The sequence below is a fragment of the Camelina sativa genome, chromosome 12 (assembly GCF_030686135.1).
Source record: "Camelina sativa cultivar CO46 ecotype springtype chromosome 12, ASM3068613v1".
Taxonomy (NCBI): Eukaryota; Viridiplantae; Streptophyta; class Magnoliopsida; order Brassicales; family Brassicaceae; genus Camelina; species Camelina sativa.
Genome location: NC_141891.1, coordinates 19,476,293 through 19,485,078, shown reverse-complemented (window position 1 = coordinate 19,485,078; position 8,786 = coordinate 19,476,293).

Below are 8,786 nucleotides of genomic sequence, written 5' to 3'. Positions count from 1 at the left end.
CTCGATCAAGCTTGAGGGGGAGTATGAGAACTCACACCTTGTCTGTACAATGCATCTTGTCCGTACAACCACCTCATTGGGCCGTCCATACAACTTGGAGGCTTTACGAGTCCAGCCCTTGAAGAGGAGACACTAATGTCTCACAAAACATCTAGATCCTTCTCCTATGTAGCCGTTAAGAGAATAAGCAAGTGGGAGGCTGCATAAGTCAAACGTTAGTCACATGTTAAGTTAAGGGAAGGATGTCACTTTCAACTATGTAAATCGTGTATATGATCTTGTAGGAATATGCTTATTCCCCTTGTCTATAATTAGGATGTAACTAGGATTCATTTTTGGTAAGAAGTAAGAATTCTTCTTCTACACTTCTCTTAAAACTCTCTCTACACTCGTTTACATTTCAACTCTCTCTCTCTCGTTCTATACACTCGATCTCTACACTTCCACTCTCTAAAACTTACAAGAAGCTCGCCGTGACAAAGAGATGGCTTTGATGCGTGAGTCGATCCAAAATCTGAACAACATGATGCAGACGATGATGTTTGGCAACAAACGCAGCTCAATGGCCCCGATGTTTGCGAGCCCTGTCACAGGGGTTTTACCGCAGACTCCGGGAACAGCTTTGGGAAGCTGCGAGCAGATGCGACATGAGAGGGTTTTACCCTTGGCGACCCAGCGACCTTCCGATGGGTTGTTACCAGCTCCAACGGTGGCTCAACGAATAGAAGGGTTGTTTCCAGCTCCGATGGCAGTGCAGAAGACCGAGAGCTTACTTCTGGCTCCAACGGTGGCTCCAAGGTATGAAAACCCATTTCCCAGGGTTGAAACACCACGAAAACGGGTCGATCTACTCTTGTTTGAAGGCCAGAATCCGGATGATTGGCTTTTCCGGATGGAGAAGGGTTTTTCCATGAACCAAACACCTGAATATGAGAAGATTGATGAAGTTGTAGCTTGTCTAACGGGTTCCGGAATAACCTGGTGGGGAAACTCTCAGGGAAGGCTGAGAATCACTACCAGGATAAGTTTAAAGAAAGGTTCAAACCTAGTCGGGGCTGTTTGGCTTTGGATCGTTTGCTCACTATTAGACAACAAGGTTCAGTAGATAAGTATCGAGATCAGTTTGAGGAGTTATCGGTGGAGTTACCTCAGGTTACTGATGATGTTTTGGAGTCAGCATTTTTGCAGGGTTTGAAGAAGAGTTTGAGGGATCCAGTGCTTCGCAGTAGACCGGTGGACATGAATGCAATGGTTGATATGGCGCGAATGGTGGAGTTTCAGGAGAGTGAGAACTCAGGCTACCAAGTATGCTCCCAACCACGAACAACCGGGTCCACCTCCCACACCTACCAAGGACAGACTCCCAGGAAACCATTTGAGGTAAGTAAGACGGTGAGTAAACCTAACACAGGAAGTGGTTTTAATCCTTGCAGGCACTGTGGTGAAAGATGGTTCAGTGGCCATCGTTGTAAGCAGTAGCAGCTGAAATATTTGGAGGTTGATGAAGGGGATGGCCACAATGAAATGGTAATGGAGAGCTGGATATGGTGACAGAAACTCTCGGGTCAATGTCAGGCTTTGACGCAGAACAGTCAATGAGATTGCTGGGCAAGATGAAGGGTAGACAGGTTATGATCTTCATCGATTCTAGCGCTACAAGAAACTTCATTTCAGACAAACTAGTACAGGAGTTGGGATTGAAGGTTTCAGAAGATAGAAAGTTTGGTGTGCGAGTTGCTGGAGGTCAAATTCTCAGAGGTCAAGGGAAGTGTTCCGGTTTAACAGTGGACATTCAAGGGGAAGTTATCACGGAGGATTTCCTGTTGTTTGATCTGGGCCACACGGACGTAATACTTGGGTTCTCTTGGTTAGCAACTCTTGGAGATACGAGGACAAATTAGGGACTGCAGAAATTGAGCTGGCAGATTGGTAATATATGGGTAATCATTGTTGGGGATCCATCATTAAGCAAGTACCAAGTCTCTATTAACTCCATGGAGAGGATGGTCAGGAGGAAAGGAGAGGCCTACCTATTGGAGTTATCGTCCTTGTTTGAAAATGAACAACAACAACAACAACCGGTGGTGGAGTCGGCAATAAAGAAGTTGTTGGGAAGTTATCAAACAGTATTTCAAATGCCGCAGGGTCTTCCTCTGATCCGGAATCGGGAACATGCTATCACTCTCAAGGATGGAGCTTTACCAGTCAACTTACGACCCTACCGGTATTCTTTTGTGCAGAAAAATGAGATAGAAAAACTCATACAGGAGATGTTGATGGCTCAGATAATCCGACCAAGTGTTAGTCCTTATTCCAGTCCTGTACTTTTGGTCAAGAAGAAGGATGGAGGATGGCGATTCTGTGTTGACTATAGTGCCTTGAATACAGTAATAGTTTCTGACCGCTACCCCATTCCAGTCATTGAGGAGCTTCTGGATGAGTTAAATGGCGCAGTGGTGTTCTCAAAGCTGGACCTTAAGTCGGGTTACCATCAAATTCGAGTTAAGAGCGAGGATGTGGCTAAATTTGCTTTTAAAACGCATCAAGGATACTATGAGTTCTTGGTAATGCCTTTTGGACTCACTAATGCTCCTTCTACATTCCAAAGTGTCATGAACGATCTCTTCCGACCCTACCTTTGTCGGTTTGTGCTAGTATTTTTCGATGATATACTAGTCTACCGCCCGAGTTTGGAGATGCATGCGCAACATCTAGAGCTAGTCCTCCAGCTTTTGCAACAGCACCGGTTATATGCAAACTTAAAGAAATGCTCTTTTGGCCAAACCAATGTTTCATATTTGGGGCATGTGATTTCAAAGGAGGGAGTCGAGGCTGATCTAGAGAAAATCATAGCAATGGTGGACTGGCTTGAACCGCAGTCAATCATAGAATTAAGAGGGTTCCTCGGGTCAATGGGGTACTATCGTAGGTTTGTCAAGAACTATGGTCAGATTGCCCGACCTTTGACTGAACTTTTGAAGAAAAATGGATTCCTGTGGACACGTGCGGCAACTGACGCTATTCTAGCATTGAAGAAGGCAGTAACGTGTCTACCCGTGTTAGTGCTAGAGACTGATGCTTCAGGTGCTGGTATTGGGGCTGTGCTACCTCAAGACAAGCGGCTGGTGGCTTTCATCAGCCAAGCTTTCTCATTTCAAGGACGCATCAAATCAGTTTATGAGAGAGAGTTGCTGGCAATTGTTAAGGCAGTAACCAAATGGAAGCACTATTTGACCGGGAAGGAGTTTGTAGTCAAAAAGGATCAAAGAAGTTTAAGACATCTCCTGGAGCAGAAGGCAATCTTCACAGTTCAACAGAGATGGGCAGCTAAGTTGATCGGACTCAACTATAGGATAGAGTACAAACCGGGGGTTAAGAATAGGGTGGCAGACACCCTGTCTAAGCGTCCTCCTACTAAAATCTTACTTCAGTTGACCCTGGTGGCACCTCTAACCGTGGATAAGAACGAATTTGTGGAGCAGGTGAAACAAGATAAGGAGTTAGGAGAAATACTCGAAAGGTTGGAGAGGGGAGAAAAGGTAAAGGATGGGTATAGTTTGGAGAAAGACATGTTGATGAAAGAAGGGCGAGTAGTAGTGCCCTGCGGATCTGTTTTCATTCCCCGACTCCTTGCACAATTTCATTCCAGTGTTATCGGAGGCCATGAAGGAGCCTTAAAGGCTTTTAAATGCCTGAGTCAAGAGGTTTACTGGAAGGGAATGAGAAAGGATGTGGTCGAGTATATTACCAAATGTCAAGTCTGTCAAGAAAACAAGTATTCCACTCTATCTCCAGCAGGACTGCTAGCTCCTTTACCGATCCCGAAACAGGTATGGTCCGACATAAGCCTCGATTTTGTGGAGGGGTTGCCTAAGTCGAAGGGGTTTAATGCAATCCTAGTAGTGGTCGATAGGCTCTCTAAATATGGTCATTTTATCGGCCTCAAACACCCATTCACAACGAAAACAGTGGATGAAGCTTTCATCTGAGAAGTGGTTAAACTGCATGGATTTCTTGAGACAATGGTATCAGACCGAGACAGGGTGTTCCTGAGCAGCTTATGGAGTGAACTTTTCAAACTGCAAGGCTCTGCACTTCACAAAAGCACAGCCTACCATCCACAAACGGATGGTCAGACTGAAGTAGTTAACCGTTGTCTGGAAACTTTCCTTCGCTGTTTTATGAGTAGGAGACCAGCCTCTTGGGCACAATGGCTACCCTGGTATAATACTTCTTATCACACCTTTATCAAAAACACACCATTTTTTGCAGTTTATGGCAGGGATCCACCCAAGTTGTTGCATTATGGGGACGTTCCTACTGCTATTGCTCATGTCGAGGAACTGCTGAAAGATAGAGACAGCCTTTTGGCGGAGTTGTGAGAAAACTTGGAAATGGCACAACATGGATGCAAAGAGAAGTAAACAAGCATCACAAGGATGTGCAGTTCCAGATTGGATATTGGGTCTATCTCAAGTTGAGGCCATATCGCCAACAGTCTTTGGTTCGAAGAAGGAATGAGAAGCTAGCTCAACGTTACTTTGGACCATATCCGATTGAAGAGAAGGTGGGGGGAGTTGCTTACAGGCTGAAGCTGCCGGATCACAGTCAGATTCATCCAACATTCCATGTTTCTCAGTTGAAAGGAGCTGTTCCTAATTCTCACACAGCACCGGATTTACCATCCATCCTCACTCCTTCGCTAGAGTGGGCCACGGAACCGGAGACTTTCAAGGATATCTGATATATCATGGTTTTTAGGTGTTTTTAGCCATGATATAAGTCTTATCTATAGAGTCTTCTTGGTATTTTTAGAGTCTTTTGAGTCTTTATAGGATTTAGCATGCATGGGAGCATAATGGAGCTAAATAGGAGGATTTAGAGTATAATCAAGCATTGAGGCTGAGCTACAAAGTTGGGAGACGTGTTGAGAAGGATGCATCGATCGACACAGCATATACATCGATCGATGCTAGGCCAAAGTCGAAATCAGAAATTTTCCTCACAAGTTTTGAAGATTTACAAAGCTGCCCCAAAGTTTTCCCTATTTGCATCATTAGTCCCTGGACGTGTTTAGGAATATAAATAGGATTTTTGGGTCATTGTTTAGACCTAAGCTTTATTTTTCCCTGCAACTTTTGAGAGCAAAACCCTGTGAGAGATTTTTAGAGAGCTTTTGGAGAGAAGAATCAAGACTCCTTCAGAGAAGATTCAGAACTCCTTTTCTTCTCCCTTTAATCTCTTACTGCTATCTATTTTATTCATGATTTGTGTTCTGACAATTATGTCTGAGTAGATCTGCTTGTTAGGTTTAGGGTTTCTCATTAGGGATTTCATGGATTGTTAGATCTGTTTATTTAGGATTCATTATCTTTCTTGTTCTTCACCATAGGTTGTTCTTAATGCTAGATCTTTGATTAGTCATCTGGATTTAGATCTTAGGATTATTGACTGATATGAGAATATAATTGCTTTTCCTGATAAAACCTTTGGTGAGCAAAATTACTTTTTTACAAAGAGATTTGAATTAGTGATTTTGTGAACTTATCTAAACTTGATTTTATTGCTGGTTTTTAACTTGAATTTTGCAAAGAGATTTGGATTTTTGGGTTTTAAAACTTAGATAATATTTGCAGTGAGAACTGATTTATTTTACAATATTGTTTAGAGTTCAAGAACGGTGCTTAATTATTGAATCCTGCTTGCTTAATTAATTGATCTGATTTTCCATGATTTCCTGAGAATTTCTCTAAGTCTAGCGTTTATTCCTATTGATTTACAACTCTTTTATTTTCTGTTTAATCTTGCAATTTAATTATAATATTTCTGTTTAGCATAATTAAAAGATTATTAAATCTATTGTGTGAATCTAGAGTTTTTGTGGATTCGATCCCTAAGTACTACAACTGATCTCTTAATTTGAGAGAGTAGCTCAGGGTTAAATTTGAGCATATCAAATTTTGGCGCCGTTGCCAGGGACTCTTTTGATTTACCATTAGATTAAAGTCTTTGATTTTGTCTAGATTTTTATTTTTCTATTTTACTCACACGCTTTTGTTTCTTTTATCTTGTGTGTTTCAGGTACATGCCTAAACCTAGCACCAGGAAAAATCCTACTGGTCCAGTTGTGAAGCTTACAAACCAAGAGTTAGGACAACTAGAACGTGCAAACACAAAAGCAGCCAAGTCAGTGAAGATGGTCAAAACACTCATATTGAGACCTGATGAGGCTGGAGTTTTAAGGGATCAAGAGGGTCATGCGTACAACGAGCAAGGCCAAAAACTTGATGCGGATGGACGGGGTATTCAGGAAGAACTCGTCGTGGTTGAGGATGATGTACGTGGCGTCGAGCACGCAACGTCGGCAACGATTGACGCAACCAGGACGGCATCGATCGACGCAATGCTGGCATCGATCGATGTTATGCCAGAGCTGATGCGGAGAATGTTCAGAGGCGACGGGACAACAATAGAGAGCTTGTCAAGACTCTTGCGGACTTTAACAGGCCAGACTTATTCTATGAGAACCATTCCGCAATTGTCCCTCCTCCATTCCTAAGGAATGATTTTGAGCTGAAGCCTGCCTACTTTGCTCTTGTTGGCCAGAGACCATTCCAGAACTTGCCACATGAGAAGCCTCTAGACCATATTGAGCACTTTGAGGACATAGTCACAAGCATCAAGGCTAATGGAGTCACAGAGGACTATCTCTACTGCAAGCTTTTCCCCTACTCTCTTGCTGGGGAAGCTTCTCATTGGCTAAGGCAGCTCAAACCAGGATCTTTGACAACCTGGCATGACATCAAGGTGGCATTCTTGAACTACTTCTACGATGATGTGATGTCTGATGAGCTGAGGATCAAGCTCTCTACCTTTAGACAAGGACCAGCTGAATCTTACAAAGCTGCTTGGGTAAGGTTCAAAGCATACCAGAGAGACTGTCTACATCATGGGTTCTCAGAGGTGCAGCTGATTAGTATCTTCTTCAGCGGGATTGACTGGAGGTATCAGATGGCTATGGATGCTGCTAGTGATGGGAACTTCAAGAAAATGTACCCAGATGACGCTGAAAAGTTGATAGAAAGGCTAGCATCAAGCAACAGTACCAAGAATGCAGACTTAGAGCGGAAAAGAGCACATGAGGGCAATGGTTCAAATCAGTTTGCTGCGGTAAATGCTAAGTTGGATTCAGTGCACAATCTTCTTGTGGGAAAAAAGTCTGTCCATTTTGCTGAAGATGTTGAGACTTTTGAGCCGAAGCCAGAAATTATAGCAGAAGATGTCAACTATGTGTATGGAGCTGGGTATCAAAATCAGAGATTTGGTCAGAAGAATTCCTTCACAGGAAACCCAAACAACAACTTCACTAGGAACTATGGTTCTTCTTCTTACCAACCCCTCCCTCCAGAGAGCAAGATGGAATCAATGATTGGCCAGGTTTTGGAAGGTCAACAGAAGTTAACAGTAGACTTCAATGGGAAGATTGATTCTGTATACACTGAGCTGACTGGGAAGTTTGATGCATTAAATACTCATGTCAAGAAGCTAGAGAGTCATGTGATTCAGACTGTTGGGTCTGTTAAAAGACAAGAGGAATTTCTTTCTACAAGAACAGAGATGGATCCAAGGCATGCTTGTAATGCGATTTTTGTGAAGGAAGAAGACAACCATCCGGTAGCTGATGTTGCATCGACCGATACACAGGAGCATCGATCGATGCAATCTCAATCAAGCGTCGATCAACACAATGTCAGCATCGATCGACACCCCCCCCCCCCCCACAGAAAGCTACGGTTTCTGTTCCAGTTCAACCATCTGATTTAGAAAAAGCATACAAGCCTAAGGTTCCTTTTCCTAAGCCTAGGAGGTCTAAGCAGGAGATTAAAGAAGCTAGAAGCAAGGCTATGATGGATAAGGTAATGATTGAGATGCCATTAATTGATGCTGTCAAGTTTTCTCCTGGGATTAAGCGGTATGTCAAGAGAATGGTCACCAATGGTTTGAGTCCTGAAGAAGGAGCACTGCTTACAAAGGATGTAAGCTCAATTTTGTTGAAGCAGCCTCCACAGAGGAAGAAGGATAAGAAGCAGGAAGTGGTTGTCTCTAAGGAAGTAAGTGCAATGATTCAGAGTAGAATTGAAGAGAAGTTACCAGATCCTGGAAGTTTTGTGTTAGATTGCTCTATCTCCACAGGAAGGTTTTCTCACTCTCTTTGCGATCTTGGCTCTAGTATCAATTTAATGCCACATTCTGTTGCTGTGAGACTTGGGATGACGGATTTCAAGCCAACTAAGATCTCTCTTATCTTAGCTGATCGATCTAGAAGGATTCCTGAAGGTGTCTTAGAAGATGTTCCGATTAAGATTGGAGAATGCATGATTCTCACTAACTTTGTGGTGCTGGAATATGACAAAGAGCCTAGTGATCCTCTCATCTTAGGACGCTCATTCTTGGCTACAGCTGGTGCCATCATTGATGTTAAGAAAGGACACATATCTTTGAATGTGGATGATTTGGTCATGAATTTTGAGATGGACAAGCTGAGAAGAGCTCCCACTATTGATGGTCAGACATTTTTTGTGGAGATTGCTTCTGATGATGATTTGATCATAGAGCCTCATGGGGACATCACTGCTGGGTATGTCAAAGAGTTGGAGACTGTTGAGAAAGTGAGTAAGCAAGCTGTTGAGCTTGAAGATTGGAGTGGAGAATATCTAATCAGTACTAGAGATCATGATGAGGTTCTGATGCATGACAAGTTGCTGGTAGATGACGTTTTTGTGATG